Source organism: Rhinoderma darwinii, chromosome 3 (genome assembly GCF_050947455.1).
Source record: "Rhinoderma darwinii isolate aRhiDar2 chromosome 3, aRhiDar2.hap1, whole genome shotgun sequence".
NCBI classification, from domain to species: Eukaryota; Metazoa; Chordata; class Amphibia; order Anura; family Rhinodermatidae; genus Rhinoderma; species Rhinoderma darwinii.
In genome coordinates this window covers 117,089,408-117,113,305 of record NC_134689.1, presented here as the reverse complement: position 1 = coordinate 117,113,305, position 23,898 = coordinate 117,089,408, and the positions used below count along the sequence as shown (strand labels likewise).

Here is a 23,898-nt window from a genome sequence, read left to right as displayed (position 1 = left end):
CTGTCAGCATGTTCATGCTGCCCTAACCGTCGGCAGCCTGATTTACTGACAAGTGCCTTTATTCAACGATGTTTTACTTTATATCGCTGCAGCGTTTTAGAGAAATCTTAGTTTTAATAAGTATATATACTCAAATAGAGACCTGTCAATCAAGCTGAGCCGGACAGGGAGAAACTGGGGTAGAAGGGGATGCCCAGTGGCACATCTCCCCAAACCTAGGAGGCGCAGGCAGAGACAATTGGCCGCATAAGATGGCGGGATGCGAGTGGCCACTGGCCCATACATATGTTTGTCCTGTTGGCAGGAACTACTGAGTTACTAGCTAATGCAAGAAGAAGGGAGGACTGACCACTGGCTAATTTCTCCCCGAACCCCAGCATGTGCATACTCATAAAGATGAACACAGCAGGGTATGACTCTTCTTCTAATACATGACACAATACAAGTACAACGCAGTGCTGTAGTGTTTTCAAAATGGTGGGCCTATTTGGTGGTCAAATTTCATTTCATTAATTTTGAAGGCTGGACAAGAACAACATTACCTGAGCTCTTGATCATTTTAAAGACGCAGCCAGTTTTGGCCTTAAAGAGTAACTGCACTTTCATCAAACTTTTGATATGTCAACCAAGTTTGAATTGGTGAGGGTGCGGGTGCTGAGACCCCCACCGTTGCTGAAACATAGGTGCAGAAGCACTCAGCTGAGCGCCCTACACCTCTAGCTGTGATCGGCGCTCCCTGTCAAGTAGAGGACGGCTTACATAGACGGCTGTGTGAGCCGTCTTCAGCCTGATGAGGAGCGCTGATCACAGCTGAAGGAGCAAAGCGTTTAGCTGGGTGCTTTTGCACCTTTGTTTCAGCAAAAGTTTGACGAAAGTGTAGTTTATATTTAAGGTAGTGGCGATTTTGTTTTCCATTATCGCAATCTAAGAGCCATACATTTTTTTATTTTTTCGTCGACTAACCACAAGGGCTTGGTTTTTTTTTGCGGTACGAGTTGTATAATGGCACCATTTTGTTGTAAATATAATTTGTAGTATAACTTTCATACAGTTTTGCATAGTTTTTTTTATGTCTACTGCTTTTGTGCATTAAGAAAAACAATTATTTTTTTAATGTTTTTGTTATTTCCTGTAGGAGTCACCTGAGCCTCTTTGACTCACGTTTTAGGAACTTATCTGGTAAGCTCATTCCAATTTTTCTTTACGTGTACCTATTGCTTTGCACCAATGACTGGACCGATGTCATATCCTACTGGCCAATATGACTGGTAGTTTGAGTTGATCAATCCTTATCTCTTCCGTGAGTAATCTTGGTGATCATATATATCTTTGTTTATTTGTTGTTTGTCATACGTGCCCAATTTTTTAAGAGACACTAGTAAAGTTATTTTTTAATGAGTCACCTATGCTGATTTGGATGTCCTGAATGGGTTATTTAGAAAAATAAAATATTTAACATGATGCATTCTCTTTAAGGCATAAAGATATCTTGCGTGATATCTTGCACACTAAGGGCTTATTTAGACGAACGTGTAATACGTCCGTGCAACGCGCGTGATTTTCACACGCCTCGCATAGACTTATGTTAGTCTATGGGGCCGTGCAGACTGTCCATGAGTTTCACGCAGCGTATGTCCGCTGCGTAGAACTCACGACATGTCCTATATTTGTGCGTTGTTCGCGCATCACGCACCCATTGAAGTTAATAGGTGCGTGAAAATCACACGCAGCACACGGAAGCACTTCCGTGTGACGCGTGTGATTCGCGCAACAGCAGTAAAAAGTATGAATGAAAAGAGAAAAGCACCACGTGTTTACAAACATACAGAGTGTCATAATGATGGTGGCTGCGCGAAAATCACACAGCCACGCATCATATGGTGATGACACACGGAGCTGTTAAGTATCTTTTGCACTCGCAAAACTCCGCGTTTTTTGCGCCTGCAAAACGCACACGCTCATGTAAATCCGGCCTTAGACCAGCTTTACATGCCTGCTTGTCTCAATAGAGATGTGGATGAGTGACTGCCAGTCACATATGGTACCTGTCAAGGGGAACAAATCATTGGGCATGTGAACAGGATCTTTTCCTTTTTCTCTTATCATAGGGGATCATAAGGCAGGCACCATATACATGATCCTCTTGAAAAAATCTCATACTAGCATTAAAAATCCCAGCGGAGCCTTTTTAGATTAGTATTAAGGCTGGGTTCACACGACCTATTTTCAGACGTAAACGAGGCGTATTATGCCTCGTTTTACATCTGAAAAAAGGGCTACAATACGTCGGCAAACATCTGCCCATTCAAATGCCGACGTACTGTGCAGACAACCTGTCATTTACGCGTCGTCGTTTGACAGCTGTCAAACGACGACGCGTAAAAATACAGCCTCGTCAAAAGAAGTGCAGGACACTTCTTTGGACGTTTTTGGAGCCGTTTTCTCATAGACTCCAATGAAAACAGCTCCAAAAACAGACTTAAAAAATGCCGCGAAAAATGCAGCGAAAAACGTGAGTTGCTCAAAAAACGTCTGAAAATCAGGGGCTGTTTTCCCTTGAAAACAGCTCCGTATTTTCAGACGTTTTTGGTCACTACGTGTGCACATACCCTCAGACTGTAAATGGATCACAAGAATTGCTCTTTAGCAACAGACTACAAACCGACACTTTACTGAAACTTACTAACATAGTGTCAGTTTGTTGTCTTATCATAGGAAGAATGTCATGTGATAAAAGCGTATGTAAGGTCACGTGACAGGTCAGTCAGCTGTCAGCATGTAGAAGAAGCTGCTAAATTGTGTATTCTGAGAGAGCTGGGCAGAGGTGAGCTTTTTCAATGAGAATGATATACAGAATAGTAATCCTATTTTATCTTAATCCTATCTTGGTAAAGCCCTTGACGTCACTGTCTATATATGGACAGTGACGTTAGGAACTTGAGATTCCAGAATCCCTGGCCAGAGCATCGGTAACGCTCTGGCCGGGGATTCCGCTCCTGGAGAAGCTCCTGACATCATTGTTGCATCCTGTTACACCATGGACATTTGTTATTTTTACATGGATGATAACACATGATGTGACTCTAGCCTAACACAAACACAGTATGGACACTATCTTTGTATACTGGTTGTCAGCAATGAACTCCTTACGCCTAGGCCGCAACAGTATAAAAGCTCAGCATTATCTGTATATAGATACCTTGTACATTAAACAGAGCAACATGTTCAGAATATACATTGTACAGATGTTCAGCATCTATTGACATTATACATCTTCAAAAACAACAACAGTTATTATATTACTGCAACTATGTATAACATGTTTAAAAACCACAACTTAACATTGACACTTTGCCAGATCTAATAAACGGGTTGAACATATTTCAAACCTGTTCTAGTAGTAATACCTTTCTGTGCAGGTCTTACTACTTTTTGTAAATACTCTCCATCTTAAACGATATATTTCACAAAGTAAAAATGCCTGCTTGGTAATCTATTGAAATCGCACAACTGCCTTTTAAATAGCCTTAGGCCTCATGCACACGACCGTAGCCATGTGCACGGCCGCGGAGTGTCAGCCGCGAGCCACACGCAAATCACGGGCCGTGCGTCCATTATTTTCCATGAGCCTGGTCCCCGCAGAACATGGCCGTAATAAGACATGTCTGTTCTTTCTGAGGTCCAGGCTCCTGGGCCATGCACGGATCGTGGAAACCACGGTCGTGTGCATTGGCCCTTAGAAATGAATGGGGCCGCAATTCTCCCGTGGATTTTCGGGGGAATTGCGGCCGCAAAAGCACGTTCGTGTGCATGGGGCCTTAGGCCTCAGGCACACTGGCGTACTATAGATTTGTGTTGTATGGATCATCACCAATGCATGCATCATGGAGACATGCCATAAAAATATGATAAAGAGGCACCAAATGGTGGCACACGGAGTGCCCATCTTTGCCACATATATGAGACCTTAATGACAGCTGCAATAAAAGTAAGTACACATACGTATTTACTACCAACATAAGCATAATACAGTCCCCTATTCAAGTTTACAGCATTTTATCCCGTGACGAACAAAACTATTGTTTCCAAAACTTTAAAGACTACTTTGCATAAAATATTGGGTGATTTTATAAATAGCACTTCCCTATTATAATGTTACAATGTTACAATGAATTGCTCCTACAATCAGCCTAGGAAATGTAAAATTCCCTCAGTTGCCCTGAGATTCTCACATAAAGTATTCACAGGTAGCTAATGGGACGGCGGTAAAAACGTAACCACTATGGGACCAGTACTGTAATAGTATGGCGCAGGTCGGAGTTCTCAGAAGATTTGCGTCATACTATTTTAGCGCACCTATTGCATGGGCAATGCCACTGTGCCCACACGATAACGAGCAGGGAAACAAGTGTAATACACTGCTGTATTACAGATCTGGTTTGCCCTTACAAATGCCTGTGTTTTTTTTTATCAGTACACAGGTTTGCATATATATGTGTATATATACAAGAAAAGAGAATGCTGCATTCCAGCAAGGTCCAGTAAGAAAATCTGTGGTTTTATTTGCCCACGTTTAGAGCCAAGCAAAGTTTAAATTCCACCGTGGAACATTTTACTAGTTACTTTGCACCCAACACTTAATTACACGAGTGCTTCTTCATTTAAATATTTTTGTATATATATATATATATATATATAAGAATGGTTTCAAAAGTAGAAGTGTTAAGATTTTTTTTTTATCAATTAACACAATGCAAACTGAATGAACAAAAGAGAAATCGTTTGCCACATTAAATTATATCTGCGTCCTTAGATACAATTGAATTCTATGGTGGAGCAGGGACCTAGCTCCCTGCTCTACAATTCATTAGGCTACAGGTCACGTTAGGCCTGCAGCCTATAAGGCACTGGGGCAGGATCCCTGCGCAGGCCGGCACAATGACGTCACTGTATCACGCCGGCCTACGCAAAGGGTCCGATCTCGGTGTCTCATACGCTGCTGAAGAGGCTTATTTGTTTAGGGGGGCACTATCTACAAGGGGGGCTGTGTGGTACTATCTACAAGAGGTGGTTGTGTGGCACTATCTACACGGTGGGGCTGTGTGGCACTATCTACACGAGGGGACTGTGTGGCACTATCTACACGGGGGGACTGTGTGGCATTATCTACAATTTGGGTGTATCTACAGGGGGGCTGTATAGCACTATTTACAAAGGGGCGTGTGACACTATCTACAAGGGAGGGCTTTGTGGCACTATCTACAAGGGGGTGTGTGTGGCACTATCTACAGGTAGCAGTGTGTGGCACATTCTAAAAGGGGTTGTGTGTGGCACTATATAAAAGGGAGTGTAATGGGCTCTATCTACAGGGGGAAATGGGATCATTATTAATAAAGTGGGGGGAGTAGCTGATCTACAACTAAGCAGCCTAGCTGTATTTTTACATTGCCACAGAACTAATAAATGTTCATTGTCGGGAGGGCGTTGGTTGCGGGGGCCCAGTCAAAAGTTTGCTATGTACATTTAATAACGTTTATTAAACACCAAGTAATATACATATATTTGGTATCATCATGACCGTAACAAGCTGTTCTATAAATGAACAACATTATTTAAGATGATTGATGCATGGCGTAAAAAAAAAGAAAGATTAAAACGTAAGTAACATTTATTTTAACATATCAACTAATATAAATGAATTACTAATATATTTGTACTGCAAACGGCAACAAAATAAAGTACAACTTGTCCTGCAATACACAAGGCTTCATACAGCTTCGGCGTCCATACATCAGGGCCGACATACTGTAGAAAATGATGTTGGTGTTTTAGCACTCTACAGTGCAATTGTTATAGCACCTTCCCCATTGTTTGACTTTTGTAATACACCTCTGATGACGCACTGGGGCTTTTTTCTCGGTGCAGAAACGTGTCAGGTGGCATTCAGTCATTAACCCATTGTACCCCTGAGGACGCCATCTCAGCGAAACATGCCATGGGGGGGGGGCCTTTGTTGAATGTTTTTAACATACCATCAGCTTAGTATCAATTTTGGGATAGCGGTCTGCAGACGCTTCCGACTAGTATAGATAATATACAAATTCTACTGCTGTTAGCAGAAACTGACCATTACATCTATATGAGTGATGTTTTTGGGCTCGTGTTGTTTTCAGAATATAGGCTATGTGCCTTTAATAAAGGTTATTTTCGTTGTTAGGAGCTATGTGAATAGAACAATTCACTACCTTCTGTTGGTAGTCTGGAGAATAGGGTTAGTTGCCTTATAGGCAAATTGTGTTTTGTCATAAAATTGACCTGTCGCCTACTAGGGCAAATTAGGGTTGCACGATGCATCGAAATACCAATATTATTTAGTTGCCGTGCACCCTTAAACGGTTCGATACCGTTATTTCATGTATTTCGATACTAAGCTGTGCGGCCGCACTGCTCAGTATTGTAATACATGAATGTAGTTAGAGCGGGGCTAAGGCTGTGTAATACAGCCATTGCCCCGCTCCTGAATACTGACAAGTGTGCGCGCACGGTCAGCATGATGTGATGCGGCCAGCGCTGCACTAATGATCGCCGGCCCTGAAGACAGAGAACATGGTGGGCGCATTACAAAACACCCCCATGTCCCGAAAAACTGCTGAAAAATCGGAAGCAGAAAGTCTACAAACATCTGCCCATTGATTTCAATGGGAAATACGGCGTTCTGTTCCGAAAAGGCGTATGTTTACACCTAATTTTCAAAAAACAGAACTTAAAATGACGCCCCGTAAAAAGAAGTTCATGTCACTTCTTGAGCCGTTTTTGGAGCCGTTTTTCATTGACTCAATAGAAAAACAGCTCCAAAAATGGCCGTAAAAAACACAGCGAAATACGCTAGTTTGATTAAAAAACGTCTGAAAATCAGGAGCTGTTTTCTCTTGAAAACAGCTCTGTATTTTCAGACGTTTTTTGTTAAGCGTGTGAACATACACTAAATTTTCATCCATTTCCAGTCCGTCTTTCCGTTTTCAATGGCCGTTTTCATCCGTTTGCCATCCGTTTTTCATAGCTGTTAAAAAAAGGATTGATTTCATTTTTCAGGGTTTTTTTTGTCCCAACCCCCTGAAATCACCACAGCCCATGTAGATAGTGCTGCAATGTCCCTGTAGATAGTGCCACAGTGCCTACTGTAGATAGTGCCACAGTGCCTACTGTAGATAGTGCCACAGTGCCCACAAATAATGCCAGTGCCCACATAGTACCACAGTACCCACTATAGATAGTGCTACAGTGCCCACATAGTACCACAGTGCCCACATATAAAGTGACACAGTGCCCACATATAAAGTACCAGTGCCCACATAGTTTCACAGTGCCCATTGTAGATAGTGCCACAGAGCCCACGTAGTGCCACAGTTCCCATGTAGATAGCGCCACAGTGTCCCCTGTAGATAGTGCAACACCCCCATATAGCACCCCCCTGTAGACAGCACGCCCCCCTGTAGATAGCACCCCCCCCCCTTGTAGATACCACCCCCTCCCCTGTAGATAGCGCCACTGTAGCTTATTGTAGGGGTGGAGCCCCTCTGGCTCGAGATTTCTCATAGACGGAGCCCCTGACGTCTCTGTCCATATATGGACAGTGAAGCTATGAGAGCGGAATCCCCTGCCAGAGCAGGCCGGGGATTCCACTCATAGATGCAGCCCCTGATGTCTCTGTCCATATATGGATAATGATTTCAGGAGAGCAGAATCCCCTGCCAGAGCGGGCCGGTGTTTCGACTCATAGGCGGAGTCCCTGATGTCTCTGTCCATATATGGACAGTGACGTCAGGAGAGCGGAATCCCCTGCCAGAGTGGACCAGGGATACCGCCCTAGGAGTAACACCTTGACGTTACTGTCCATATATGGATAGTGACGCCAGGGGCTTCTCCAGGAGCGGAATCCCCTGCCAGAGTGGGGTCTGGCCACTGGGGATTCCACTCCTACAGGGAGCTACAGTGGCGCGATATCTACAGGGTATGGGTGGGGGGCTTGCTATCTACATGGAGGGGTGCTAGAAAACTGAAGTCCCCGGCCAGAGCTCTTGTGATGCCCTGGCAAGGGATTCAATTGTTGAAAGCCCGACATCACTGTCCTTCTATGTAGCGCTGTGTGCGGGGAGTCCTCGGCTAGGATCAGTTTTTACCAGCCGTTACAAGGATTGTTTCCTAAAAAAAGGCCGGTAAAAACGAATCCATTGACTTCTAAGGGAGCCGTCTGGCTGTGAAAACGTCCAAAAATAGTACATGCCCTATTTTTTGACGGCCAATATTCACGGGCAGTTAAAAACCGGCCATGTGAATACACACACAGAACTTAATTGTTCTGAAAATGGCCGTGTGTCGGCCGTTTTTCACTGTCGTGTGAATGTAGCCTAAGTATGTCCTAACAACTGCCTGTGTACTATCTGCATACAGGCTAATGTACTGGCATATAGATATATGCCAGTACATTAAAGTTTAAAAATAAAAAAGTAGAAAAAAAATACACACATTTTTTACAATAAACATTAAAATAAAAGTCTCTATACATAAAATATACACATTCGGTATCTTCGCGACCATAATAACAAATTTATAGCGTCACATGATGTTTACGCTGTTAAAAAAATAAAATAGAAACTGCTTTCACTTATTAATGTGAGGCACGAGGTATTATGAACGTTGAACCTCCATGTCCCTCAGATTAATACTAATTAACCCCATCATGGACCTGACACATTAACCCAATGTTGTCGATTATGACTGAGGAGCATGATGAGGTTAATTACTATTAATGTGAGGCACATGGAGATTCAAAATTCATACCACGTGCCTCACATCAGAGAATGGAAGAACTTATTTTTTTTATTATTGTTGGCAAAGTATCGTTTAGGTATCGAGTATCACAACACTACACGAATTATCCGTATCGAAGTCCAAATTCTGGTATCGTGACAACCCTAGGGCAACTATTTGTGTTTTTCTTTCGTTTTTGTTTATTGTATAAGGGTATGTTCACACGCTAGCTGGCTTTTACGGCTGAAATGACAGCCTGTTTTCAGAAGAAAACAGCTGCGTCGTTTCAGCCGTAAATGCTCCTCCTCGTAATATACGAGGCGTCTGTGACGCTCGTATATCTTGAGCTGCTCTTCATTGAGTTCAATGAAGAACGGCTCAAATTACGTTGCAAAGAAGTGCCCTGCACTTCTTTGCCGAGGCAGTCAATTTACGCGTCGTCGTTTGACAGCTGTCAAACAACGACGCGTAAATTACAGGTCGTCTGAACAATACGTCGGCAAACCCATTCAAATGAATGGGCAGATGTTTGCCGACGTATTGTAGCCCTATTTTCAGGCATAAAACGAGGCATAATACGCCTCGTTTACGTCTGAAATAGGTCGTGTGAACCCATCCTTAGAATTGACATTTTTGTCACACCAAACACCAAAAGTTGGTGGGATAGCTATTCTTTTCTAGGCAGAGAGTCTATCTAATATTTAACCTAACCAGGGAGGTTTAGCAATTATCAGTGGTAGGGCTCATATCAGCTCTGTTTCTCACTACATAGTTACATACTGTAAATACATAGTTACATAGTACGGTTGAAAAAAGACATAAGTCCATCAAGTTCAACCAAGGACATAGTTCAACTACGTTTTTAACATGCTTTTCCTGCTTTGGTAGATAAATGTCTCTCAATGGGAGTTCATCAACCAAAACAAAAACATGAATGCTAATAATGCACCAAAAACGCACAGTTTGAACCCAACCTTTGTGGCTAGTTTTTTTTAAAAAAAAGTGAAACTAATAAATTTAATATTTTAAGCGTTCATTCAGGCAGATATTTATTCATTCCCACAGTAAAAATAAAAACATTATTACCGCTGGAACGTCGAGAGGCAAAAAAAAAGCAACTTTTGTCTATCACCAGAAGTCCGTTTTGAACAACCAACATGCTAACCTGATTCTGACATGTATTATGTCTTTCCCCAGAGTGCCTCTTTTGAAGAGAAAAAGCTTTTATTACATTTATGCAAATGAGCATTTTGGAGCAAAGAGGGCAACACCATTGCACAAAAATGCTCTCTCATCATTCCCCAGTTAAATCCCCCTCCCTCCCTGCTTCCTTTGATTGACAGGGGCCAGGCAGCGTACTAGGCAAGTTCACACCTGGCCCTGTAGTGTAGTGAACGCTACACTGGATTGGTCTTCAAAGGGTTAAACAATAGTAAATATATATATATATATATATATATATATATATATATATATATATATATAACAAGTAAGGCTAGCAGTAAAGCTGGCCATATACTATTGATTGTAGATGGTATAGTTGGTCTGTAAATGTTTTCGGCTGGACATCGCATCGAAAAATCACTGGCAATGTACAGATCAATCTCTATCTTGCTATGTAGCCTGGGTGAATGTTGATGAGGTTGCCACAGTTGGCGTATGGCAACTGGAGTCAGACTGTCTTTTGTTATTAATTAAATTTTAAATGTGCACCTGACAACAAGCAAAAATGATGTACACATCAGATCCACTTTCTAGCATACATCTGTGTTCTATCTGCATTTGCCATGCTCTTTTTGCCACCAAAGAACACAAATATTTGGCAGCAAATGGTTGAAATTATAATTTCCAGCTGTCTACGACTAGCGTATGGGCAGTTTAACTCAGGAGCTCCTGTCACTGTCAATTCCTAAAATTTAGACCACTGAATCTTTTTTTTACAAAATTATGAACAAGACTGACCCAGGGCTGGACAAATGCGAGAAGCCAGGTAGCCAATGTGCGAAGAAATTTGCTGCTGGGTCCTGACTTTTGCGGTTTTCTATTGAGGTCTATGGAAGTTCTTACCCCCGGTCTCCTGTAACTGGCTCCTAGAGTGGTCTAACTGCACTTTAAAGTCCAAACTAAGTTGTCCACTACTGGACTGACCCCTTAAGTTGTCCATGTTAGGAGTTGGTCATTTGCTCTACTGCCCAAAAAGTGCAGGTGCGTCCGCAATGCAGACGAGCACCGAGCCGGCATGCGGTTTTACTGCAAATTTGCACGTTTTTTAAAATGATTGTTAATGTCCACATGCTTTTTGCAGGTATACAACAGATTAACAACACATTGACAGCACAGTTGCCGCTACGTGTGCCTGTACCCTAAACACGAGCCTGTCCACAGGGAGCAATATCTTACAAGTGTAGTCATTTGCATAATGTGACGGGAAAGGCCTGGAGGTCTGAATCTATGTGGCAGGGGCAGGGACCATTTACCAGATTAAGTTGCTCAGCCATGATAGATTAAATTATTTTGAGACTGAAGTTCTAACTAACAGCCAGAGGTATCTTAATACAATTTGCTTGGAGCTGCTGGATTTAAAAATTCCCTCTTTTCCCATCCCCCACTGGTGGGAAAAAAACATGACAAACTATTGAGCAAGTGTAATTTTCACAAGGCATAAACCCCACCAAACGTTTATTGTTTCATCAGATGTATAACTACTGTGTATATCGAGCCACCATGTCTTTCAGAACAAAGTGCTACTTGTAGGTTAGGGTGACATGCCAGAGTTTTTTTGGGGCTTATACAAGTATGAAATATACTATATTGGAAACCTTTCCCTTTGGGGTCCTGATAAAAGAATGAGGTCTTCAGTTTAGGAAGTTGAGCATTAGTGATATCGGTGTAATATATTTTACTTAATAATACCTCCTACATTCTCTTGAGAATATCTTAATTCGTCAAATCGCAATTTCCTAATATAATGGTAATAATGTAACTGAAAGCAGACTCAAGTTCCCAGTACATTGTATATTCTATCCCTGGCTTAACAGCAATTGTTTTACTGTTAACTTTTAACAGGCATGAGTAAAAAATGGCATCATTTCCAGGTATCTAAGCATCAAAGGTATCGTCAAATGTTCCTTCTTCCATTATGAATGCCACCATTACCAGCTGCGGGACCTTGTTCTGGACACTATTCCCTATTTGTACATGACACATAAAGCTAAGATGAAACATATGTTCAGACAAAGCCTTGTTTCCACGCCTTGAGCGATGTTACCATATAAGATGGTTATTAGATGATGGTTTCATTGATTGTTGGCTGGCATGGTCAAGACGGCAACATGTCACCGTGCAGACATAAAAATAGGCAGTGGAGGGGACCCTGGTTACAGGCATCATAAGAATTGTATCACATTTTAAAGGTAAGAAAATTAGAACGTTTTATTTTTTTAGGATTTTGAGTAACTTTTTTTTTTAGCATTTCCCTCTGAAAAGGATCTACTTTTTTGTACAGCTAATGTTTGACGACAATTGCATAACCCTCTCCATCCTGTTCATACAGCCACGTAGTGCTACAAAGCAAACAATGAACTAGAATTCAGTGAACTTTTACACACACAAAATAGATTATGCTGCATCACCATTACAATGTCAAAAAGCGCAAAGTACCTAAGCTTCACATAGAAGGCCCCCAAGTTACAAAAATACAACCACACAAATACACTGTCATAGATTCTGCTAGAAAACAACTGCAGTAGCTATTTCCCTGTAGAACAATATGCGTGGACGGACATAAGAGGAAGTCTCGTCTAAAACCTCAGACTGATCTTCTGATAAGTACCAGTAAAAACATCAATCACTGATCCACGTCACATAAATGAACATAAAACAAGATAATACATAGGGCTGTGGTGCAGAAAAAATAATTACAGGATAAAAGTATTGACGCAGTGCACACAGTAAACAAGCTATTATTTACACAATGCGTAACATTGCAATAAATTTTATGAAGTCAGGATTGATTAATAAGTTTGCCTTACAAGAACTTCAGTCCGTACGCCCTATTAAAACTTTCCCATCGCTACTATGCCTATTTACGTCGGGAAAGAGTTTTTAAAAATGGCGCATGCTCAGAAGCCAAGCGCGTGCCATAGCCACCGGGTCTCTGCTGTGTTGCACAGCAGGGACCCAGCGGAAATGCTTGCGATCAGAAAAATTTCTGAACCAAAGCATTTAACCTCTCAGATGCTGGACTCAGATATTGTGATATTGCAGTCTATGGTATAAGCGATCTAATGGACTTCAAGCCCCAAAATTTTTTTAATAAAACGTAATCAAAATGCCAGACATTCCCCAAAACGGTATTAATGAAAATTACATCTTTCCACATACAAAAAGACGCTTTACACAGCTCTGTACACAGAAATATAAAAAAGTTACAAGGGTCACAATATGGCGATGCAAATAAATTTTAATTAGTTTTTTTTTTTCACATTTTTACATTCTTTAAAGGTACTAAAACATAACAAGAACTGACCCGCAGTATAAAGGTAATGTGTCATTTTCAATGCACACTGAACACCGTAACAACGAAACCCATTAGAAAATGTTGGAATTGCTGTTTTTTTCAAATCCCCCCCCCCCCATTCTGAATTTTTTTTCCAGCTTCCCAGTACATCACACATAATATTAAATAGTACCATCAGAAAGTACAACTTGCCCAGTAAAAATTAAGCCCTCATATGACTGTGTCAACGGAAAAAGAAAAAAGTTAAGACCTTTTGAAGGCACGGAAGAAAAAACAAAAGCATAAAAATAAAAAATTAGTCTCTTCCCCGATCAGGGACTCCCATCTATGTGCCAGAACAGAACTCTGGCGGTCGCGTCCATCCATTGCATTTGAACTGCTGGAATGTAATGCTAAATTTGTGAATGATGTGGCTGGCCATGACTTCCTCCAATGATAACAGCTGATTGCCAGGGATGGCCGGGGAATAGAGAAGTCAGAGCCAGCGTATTTTTAAAAAGAGACAACCCCTTTAAAGGCTATGTACACCTCTGAAGGAATAATTTTTTTCAAATAAATCTATGTTTTTTTCATTTTGAACATCTTTTAAATTGTTTTTTTATTAAAAAAAAAAAGAAATAAAACATTTTGTGAGATACAGCTTCTATATATCCTGTGATTGATAATAGCTCGATCCTGCGTGTCAGAAACACACAGGGCCAGCTTTCCGCAGAGCCGTCAGTCCAGCTGACCTGATGGTTTCGACTTTGACCGCAAGATACATCTTCTATGTATACAGGATACATAGAAACGATATCTCAAAAAGTAAAAAAAATATATAAAAACCCATTCAAAGGATATTCAAAATGATTCATTCATTTAAAAAAAAAATGTCTTTAAAAGTGTACATAGCCTTTAAATATAAATGATTTCACAATCCACTAACTAATGAAATCAAAACATGAGGACACAACCAACATAAACAAATATCCCCCATAAAAAAAACGATATACATTACAGTACTGTGCAATAGTGTTAGGCAGTTGTGGAAAAACACTGCATACTAAATGCTTTAAAAAATAGAAGTGTTAACAGTTTTTTTTTATCAATGAACAAATTGCAAAGTGAATTAATAGAAGAGAAATCTAAATCAAATCAATATTTGGTGTGACCACCCTTTGCCTTCATAACAGAATCAATTCTTCTAAGTACACTTGCACAAAGTCATGGATTTTGTAGGATTATAGTCAGGTGCATGATTAACCAATTATACCAAACAGGTGATAATGATCATCATTTTCAGATGTAGGTTGAATCAAAGTCGTTACAGGTGCCATTTACCAGTAAAAGAAACACCTGTGAAGGAGGCTTAAAACTGGCCTGAGGAACAGCGAAACTCTGCTACAAAGGTAAGGTTGTGGAAGACAGTTTCATGTCAGAGGTCCACCATGGCAAAACTGACCACAGCAACAAGACACAAGGTAGTTATACTTGTAAAGGCCGCGGACCACAGACCCCTCTCATCCTGCCCACATCTCCCTCCCCAGAGATGACAGCACATGCGGCCGTCCTGCCCTGCAGTAACCAGTAGGGTGCTCGTGCGAGCTCATTTCTGGCCTTAAAGGGTCAGCACGCACACATGTAAAGAATTTACTAATTACTCCCAGATCACCCTGGACTATGAAAAGGGCCCTGCCCTTTCACTCCTTGCATGAGCGTTGTTTGTATTCCTATGTTAGTCTTGCAAATGGTCCCTTAGTTGTATCCTGTTCCCAGTGTTCCCGTGCCTTGCTACCTGTATCCTGTGCCGATTTTGTGCCTTTTTTTAGTTCTTTTACATCATTCCCAACATTCACATACATAGAAGCTGTAAACGTTTTGCTGGTTGCCAACGACAGGACTTTATCTGTACTCCACTGTCAGGCATGTTAGCTCACAGCTTGACTCTAAGGCCCCATGCACAACACTGTGTCACATGGATTCCAAATACAGTACCCACACAAAAATATGGGCATACAGTGATTGTGTGAGAAAAAAGATCATGGCATGCATGTGGCAAAACTTCTAGGGGAGAAAACTGTGCCTCATGGAAGAACCATACAGTGGCACACAGAGTGACTACAGATCTATCATATAGACCCACCAGACAGGTCTGTAAACATCGCATTGCCATGCACATGACAGCTAACTGTGAAGGGTCGTTGTATAAGGGCAGGTTTCCTATAGACGATCGACGATATAGCATGTCGATTGGCACTCATTTAGCTCCATTTACATGGAGCAATGTTTGCAATGTATGAGGACGAACAATCATCCTCATACAGCACAAATGTATCTCCTTACTCATACCATTGAGTCATCTCACAGTTAAATGCATTGGTAACACAAACAAGTATGATCTTATAGCCAAGATGTCGGGACATCCAGAGAAATGGCTGCAGTCATAATCTGTAGATTTAGGGTCAGATACACAACTCACATCTAGAGGCGCTTTAGGCAAGTTGTACACAATTCTTTACAGCCATATTCAGTTGGTAAAAATGTTTACACGATCCCTCAGTATCCATGGAGGAAAGGGTACGTTAAACACCGCCGTCGGCACCCGCTTACAAATGGACTGTGTACTTAGATACAGGGGCGTAACTAGGGAAAGACTGGGCCCCATAGCAAACTTTTGACTGGGGTCCCCCCCTCTCCTGGGTGTCACACAACTCCCCCTTGTAGATAGTGCCCTTTTTGGCCACCCCCCCCTGTAGATAACGCCATACAGCCCCCCTGTAGATAACGCCATACAGCCCCCCTGTAGATAACGCCATACAGCCCCCCTGTAGAGAATGCCATACAGCCCCCCCTGTAGAGAACACCATACAGCCCCCCCTGTAGAGAACGCCATACAGCTCCCCTGTAGAGAACGCCATACAGCCCCCCCTGTAGAGAACGCCATACAGCCCCCCCTGTAGAGAACGCCATACAGCCCCCCCTGTAGGGAACGCCATACAGCCCCCCCCCCTGTAGGGAAAGCCATACAGCCCCCACTGTAGGGAATGCCATACAGCCCCCCCCTGTAGAGAACGCCATACAGCCCCCCTGTAGAGAACGCCATACAGACCCCCTGTAGATAACAGCCATACAGCCCCCCTGTAGATAACGCCATACAGCCCCCTTTGTAGATATCTACAGAGGGGGCTGTATGGCGTTATCTACAAAGGGGGCTGTATGGCGTTATCTACAGAGGGGGTGTATGGCGTTATCTACAGGGGGGCTGTATGGCGTTATCTACAGGGGGATGTATGGCGTTCTCTACAGGAGGCTGTATGGCGCTATCTACAGAGGGGGCTGTATGGCGTTACCTACAGAGGGGGTGTATGGCGTTATCTACAGGGGGGCTGTATGCCGTTATCTACAGGGGGATGTATGGCGTTCTCTACAGGGGGGCTATATGGCGCTATCTACAGAGGGGGCTGTATGGCGTTACCTACAGGAGGGGCTGTATGACGTTATCTACAGGGGGGCTGTATGGCGTTACTTACAGGGGGGGCTGTATGCCGTTCTCTACAGGGGGGGCTGTATGGCGTTATCTACAGGGGGGGCTGTATGGCATTATCTACAGAGGGGGCGCCATACAGCCCTCCCTGTAGAGAACGCCATACAGCCCCCCTGTAGAGAACGCCATACAGCCCCCTGTAGAGAACGCCATACAGCCCCCTGTAGAGAACGCCGTACAATCCCCCTGTAGGAAACGCCATACAGCCCCCCCTGTAAGGAACGCCATACAGCCCCCCCTGTAGGGAACGCCATACAGCCCCCCCGTAGAGAACGCCATACAGCCGCCCTCCTGTAGGGAACGCCATACAGCTGACCTCCCGATTCCCGGTGCAACTCAGTAACTATACGTCCTTGTGCGGGAAGTAACTTCCCGCGACGACGTATAGTTACTTACTCGTGCGGGTAGGGGTTAAAGAGGCTCTGTCACCAGATTATAAGTGGCTTAACTCCTACATAATATGATCGGCGCAGTAATGTAGATTACAGCAGTGTTTTTTTTTATTTAGAAAAACTATCATTTTTGACGTAGTTATGACCTATTTTAGCTTTATGCTAATGAGTTTCTTAATGGACAACTGGGCGTGTTTTACTTTTTGACCAAGTGGGCATTGTGGATAAAAGTGTATGACGCTGACCAATCAGTGACCAATCAGCGTCATACACTTCTCTCCATTCATTTACACAGCGCACAGTGATCTAGCTAGATCACTATGTGCAGTCACTTACTCACACATTAACGTCACTGAAGTGTCCTGACAGTGAATAGACATCACTTCCAGCCAATACGTGATGTCTATTCAGAATCCTGACACTTCGGTAACGTTTGTGTGAGATTTACAGCACAGCAAGCGTAATCTCGCGAGATTACGCTGTAAACTGTCATTTAAAACGAGATTACGCTGGCTGTGCTGTAAATCTCACACAAACATTACCAAAGTGTCCGGATTCTGAACAGACATCCCGTCCTGGCTGGTAGTGATGTCTATTCACTGTCAGGACACTTGAGTAACGTTAATGCGTGTGTATGTGGCAGGATCTAGCTAGATCACTATGTGCTGTGTAAATGAATGGAGAGAAGTGTATGACGCTGATTGGTCAGCGTCATACACAGGGGCGTAACTAGGAAAGACTGGGCCACATAGCAAACTTTTGACTGGGGCCCCCCCTCCCCTGGGTATCACAGAACCCCCCCTTGTAGATAGTGCCTCCCTGTAGATTCCACCACACAGCGCCTTCTATAGATAGCACCATACAGACCACCTGTAGATAGCACCATACACAGCCCCCTGTAGATAACGCCTTACAGCCCCCCTGTAGATAACGCCATACAGTCCCCTGTAGATAACACCATACAGCCCTCCCCCTGTAGATAACGCCATACAGCCCCCTGTAGCTAACGCCATACAGCTCCCCCCTGTAGATAACGCCATACAGACTCCCCCTGTAGATAACGCCATACAGCCCCCCTGTAGATAACGCCATACAGCCCCCCCTGTAGATAACGCCATACAGGCCCCCCTGTAGATAACGCCATACAGCCCCCTGTAGATAACGCCATACAGCCCCCCTGTAGATAACACCATACAGCCCCCCCTGTAGATAACGGCATACAGCCCCCCTGTAGATAACGGCATGCAGCCCCAAACCCCCCTGTAGATAACGCCATACAGCCCCCCTGTAGATACCGCCATACAGCCCCCCTGTAGATATTGCCATACAGCCCCCCTGTAGATAACGCCATACAGCCCCGCCTGTAGATAAGACCATACAGCCCCAAACCCCCCTGTAGATAACGCCATACAGCACCCAAACCCCCTGTAGATAAGGCCATACAGCCCCCTCCCCTGTAGATAACGCCATACAGCCCCCTCGTATGTAGATAACGACATACAGCCCCCTCCCCTGTAGATAACGCCATACAGCCACCACCTATAGTTTGTCTTAGGGCATGGCCCCACGTGGCGTAGTTCTTCCGCAACTGTCCGCATCAATGCCGCACAGAATCTGCATTGCAGATTCTGTTGCGGATCTGCCCAAAATGTGCAGTAAATTGATGCGGACTAGCCGTTGCGTATTGAGGTGAAAGTACTTCCCTTCTCTCTATCAGTGCAGGATAGAGAGAAGGGACAGCACTTTCCCTAGTGAAAGTAAAAGAATTCCATACTTACCAGCCGTTGTCTTGGTGACGCGTCCCTCTTTCGGCATCCAGCCCGACCTCCCTGGATGACGCGGCAGTCCATGTGACCGCTGCAACCTGTGATTGGCTGCAGCCGTCACTTAGACTGAAACGTCATCCTGGCAAGCCGGACTGGAGAAAGAAGCAGGGAGTTCTCGTTAAGTATAAACTTCTATTTTTTTTACAGGTTGATGTATATTGTGATCGGTAGTCACTGTCCAGGGTGCTGAAACAGTTACTGCCGATAGCTTAACTCTTTCAGCACCCTGGACAGTGACTATTTACTGACGTCGCCTAGCAACGCTCCCATAATTACAGGTGCACACACGTAGTCACCCGTAATTATGGGTGCACACACGTAGTCACCCGTAATTACGGGAGCCCCATTGACTTCCTCAGTCTGGCTGTAGACCTAGAAATACATAGGTCCAGCCAGAATGAATAAATGTCATGTTAAAAAACCAATACGCTCCGCAGCACACATAACATGTACATGACATCTGCGGACTTCATTGCGGAATTTAGAATCTCCATTGAAGTCAATGGAGAACTTCCGCAATGAGTCCGCAACCAGTCCGCCACACGTCCGCAACATCCATTGTATGCTGCGGACACCAAATTCCGCACCGCAGCCTATGCTCCGCAGCGGAATTTTCCGCATCGTCTAAACGAACCCTACTAAAAAGCAGTAGAAGGCAATGGAGAAACGGGCCCGCTGCGGATTAACGCTGCGGAGTGTCCGCAGCGGAATTCAAGAGCAATTCCGCCACGTGGGGCTTTGCCCTTACAACAGAGATTTATCCCCTATCCACAGGATAGGGGATACATGTGTGATCGCTGGCAGCGATAAGGAGAACGGGGGACCGAAAGTCCCCCAAAGTTCTCCATGACGAACCTCGGACTTCCGGGGTCTGCGCAGTTCAATAAAAATGAAAGGAGCGCAGGTCACTCATGCGCACAGGCGCAACTGGTGCACAATTCATTTCTATGGGGCTGCCGACACAGACTCTGGAAGTCCGAGGTTTGTCATGGAGAACTTCGGGGGACTTTCGGTCCCCTGTTCCCCTTATCGCTGCCAGCGATCACACATGTATCCCCTATCCTGCGGATAGGGGATGCATGTCTTTTGTAGGAACAACCCCTTCAGTAGCGTCGCGCTGTAACAGCCACAGCGGCTGTTAGCGGAGCCTCCGGCCATGCTACAGCGGTAGTTACGCCACTGGTCATACACTTCTCTCCACAACGCCCACTTGGTCAAAAAGTAAAACACGCCAAGTTGTCCATTAAGAAAGTCATTAGCATAAAGCTAAAATAGGTCATAACTCCGTCAAAAATGATTGTTTTTCTAAATAAAAAACACTGCTGTAATCTACATTACAGCGCCGATGACATCATGTACAATATAGGCCACTTATAATGTGGTGACAAGTGTAAACAGGTTTTCTTATTGGTGTTATTTGTCCATGACAATATCTTTTTTTGATAAGTCTCAAATATGAATGTGGTGAGCCTCGTAGACACACTCTGAAATTTTCAAGTTATCTCTTACAAGTGGCAGGGTCTCAGCAACCTATGGGAATCCATGTCTATTGTGAAAATTCAAGGTCTGTTTGGGTGAGATGATTTTTTTTTTTTCAACTCAGCTCCCTTGTTTGACGTCAGTGTTTCCCTGGTGATTGAAGAGAGCTAATGTGGGTAACTAGTGGTAAAAAAGGCACAATGATCAGCTATACTATATAATCATATACAATATTAAAAACCCCTTTAAGGGCACGTTGAGACGTAGCGTAGATCTACCGCTGTGGATTTTGCCGCAAATTCTCAGCAATTACACGACGAATTTACAGCAAGATTTGCATACTTGACAGTTTGTTCAGACGTGGCGGATTTTGCAGCGGATTTGCTGCAGATTTCAGCCTTTGCACTGCAAAGGCTGATATCTACAAGGAGAAAATCTGCTGCTTCTCCGCAACAGACTGCGCATGCTGGGGAATGCAAATTCCACACCGCAAGCTATTTTTTGCACTGTAATTTTCCGCAACGTCTGCACTTAGTTACCTAAAAAGCAATAGAAAGAACTCTGCATGTCCGCATCGGAATTCCGCAGCAAATGCCATGCCTGAACGTGCACTAAGGGAGATGCCGCAATAAGACAATCCCTGTCCGTCTGCCATGTTCGGGAATATTGATGTCATAACCATATTAGCCATCTGCCAGAGCGAAGAACTGCTGAAAATAGCTGCTCTTGCCTTAATGGACTTGGCGCAATCAGGCGGGCACCGGCAGCTACCTCAGAGATAATAGCTGATCGCAGGGGTTGATCAGCTGATTGGAATATCAGCCGATTGTCAGAGGTGGCATGCTTCAGTATTATCCAGTTGCCCTGCTGTAATAAAACCCCCTCTATATGCGCTCTATGCGTGAGATCTCATGGATGTGATGTCACATGCACAACCTTTACCTAGAGCCATATGGTTAACTTATGATCATTAGTTTTTACAGTAGGGTCTAGGGGCATAATTAGTAATAACTCTATATTGGTAATATGCTTCCTTTACAAAGTATCAGCTCATTTCTGGCAACAATAATTTACTCCTGGAGAACCCATTTAACACTGAGTGCCCCAGAGGTAGCAACCGGGAAGAGGGTACAGCCAGGATTCTGCCTCTCCACACTGATCACGAAGTGGGCAGTCAGCAATATGCCCTGCATATGCTCTCCTATGTTTAGTTTTTTATGTAAAGGAGACATAAAGGACTTGCTCTTATATAACCCCTTTCACATAATCAGTATCGAGAGGGAGAAATGGGTTGTATATAAGTAAGTAGCGCCCCATCCGATTAACAGCCTCTGGGGCACCATTATATTAAAAGATAATTCTGGGCAAAAATGAAATTAAACTTTCCCCTCACCCTCTAGAACTTATTTACGTGGCATCCTCTGGTGATGGGGTTTCTGTTCAATCTACGTTGCTCCAGCGGCTTCTCTTGAACTGTTGGGGTATGTGCACACGGCTTATTTTCAGCCGCCTCCAAACATCTGCCCATTGATTTCAATGGGAAATACGGCGTTCTATTCTGACGGGGTGTTTTTTTACGCGGCTGGTAAAAAAAACGCCCGCAAAAAAGAAGTGCATGTCACTACTTGAGCCGTTTTTGGAGCCGTTTTTCATTGACTCTATAGAAAAACAGCTTGAAAAACGGATGTAAAAAACGCAGCGAAAAACGCGAGTTGCTTAAAAAAACGTTTTTTCAGACTTTTTTGCTAAGCGTGTGAACATAGCCTTCCAGGTCTGTCATGCTTCCCCCGTTTCCTGAGAAATAAAATACTGACTTACTGAATCTAGCAATGTCTAGTATGAAGTATGACACATTTCTTCCCCCAGTCCTGAAGCAGATCAGTATCCGGGTGATCGAAGACGCAACAAGATCCCCTCAAACTTAGGCCTCCTTTTTTTTTAACTTCCGTTTTTGACATGCGTTTTCAGTGGCATTTTTTATTTAGTGTCATTTGTTACATACTGAATTTTCAATAAAGAACAACAACAGCAGTACTACATGGAAAAACCACACATAATACACTATGAGATCACAATGAGTTGTGCTAATTGAAAAGTCAGAAGAAAACCAATTACATTGAAAAATATCAAAATGTTTCATTTTATGCAGGAGCAAACAATTTCCATCAAGGATAAGGCATTGTTCACATCTGTGTCATGGCTTCTGTTATAAACTGTGCCAGATCCATTGTATGACGGAACCAAATGGTGCCCAAGGGGCCTGATTAATGTATGTGTGTATATATATATATATATATATATATATATATATATATATATATATATATATATATACAGTATAATAATGATAACAAAAACTGGTTTGTCTAGTCACAATGAGTATACAGTATTAGATATAGTGTAATATAAAGCAGCATGCTTCCTAATCCTGGTACCTGTGTGTGCTGCAGGGTAAGCTGTGCCCACGTTTGGCATAGAGTGCCCTTATTTAGAGCGGCTGTCATTCACTAGCGCTCAGCCCCGCCCCCTGTCTCGCTGCTCAGCCCCGTGTAAGGATAAGATAGCACAGGTTATATACATATAATAGTCATATAATAAGTACAAGCTCCAGAACGTATGTCCTGCGCTGAGGTAATGTCACTACTTACAGAACTCTTCTGTCTACAGCTCAGCAACTTCTACAACTTATTGCACAATCCACAGAAGCACTCTCCAGCTCATACACAGCACAGAGCTGCCTGCTATATCCCTGTCATGGGGCTGTCACACTGCCCTTCAGTTATTATGGTCATGTTCTGGTACTCACCGGGCTCCCTGCTCTGTGCGCTGTGACATGAGCGGGTGGTTGCTATGGCCCTGGTAAGGAGGCAGCAGCTGTCATGGGGCTGTCCTGCACACGGGGGGGCGGGAAACTGCCTCAACAAGTGAGGTGTAACTACACCCATATGGGGAGGAGATGGCACATAGTGCGGGCTGAGGCACGACGTGTACTCAGCTAGAGTCCTGCCAAGCGCAGGACAGGGGCACTCTGTACTCCTCAGAGACAATGGAGCCAATTCAGCTCTGACTGGTCCTGTGGTGGCACAACGACCAGCTATAAGGAATGGCAGCCGCCTCAATGTTATAATGAATGACAAATTAATATAGTAAAAGGGCTCTGAAGATTGCAAGAAATCTCCCTGCAATTTATCTTTAAAATATCTTCACCATACTTGTGACTTCCTTGATGTGTTTCATATTTTACATGTAAAAATATCCCTGTGTTTTGCCGTAAACTCACACAGGGCAATTTATTAAGACTGGCGTTTCATACGCCTGTCTTAGGGCACATTCAGACGTGGTGGAATT

General features: G+C 43.5%; 1 protein-coding gene across 2 annotated transcripts in view; it reads right to left on the bottom strand.

Annotated features, from left to right (window-relative positions):
- SLC26A2 (solute carrier family 26 member 2) overlaps positions 1-23,441 on the bottom strand; it is a 75,535-nt gene extending 52,094 nt beyond the window's left edge. The window contains exon 1 of one of the 2 annotated variants that reach the window (XM_075856611.1): positions 23,357-23,441. The gene's annotated coding sequence lies outside the window, so the exon portion shown is untranslated. The remainder of the gene's footprint in view (positions 1-23,356) is intronic. The other variant, XM_075856613.1, reaches the window with a different exon arrangement.
- Positions 23,442-23,898: the final 457 nt, after the last annotated feature.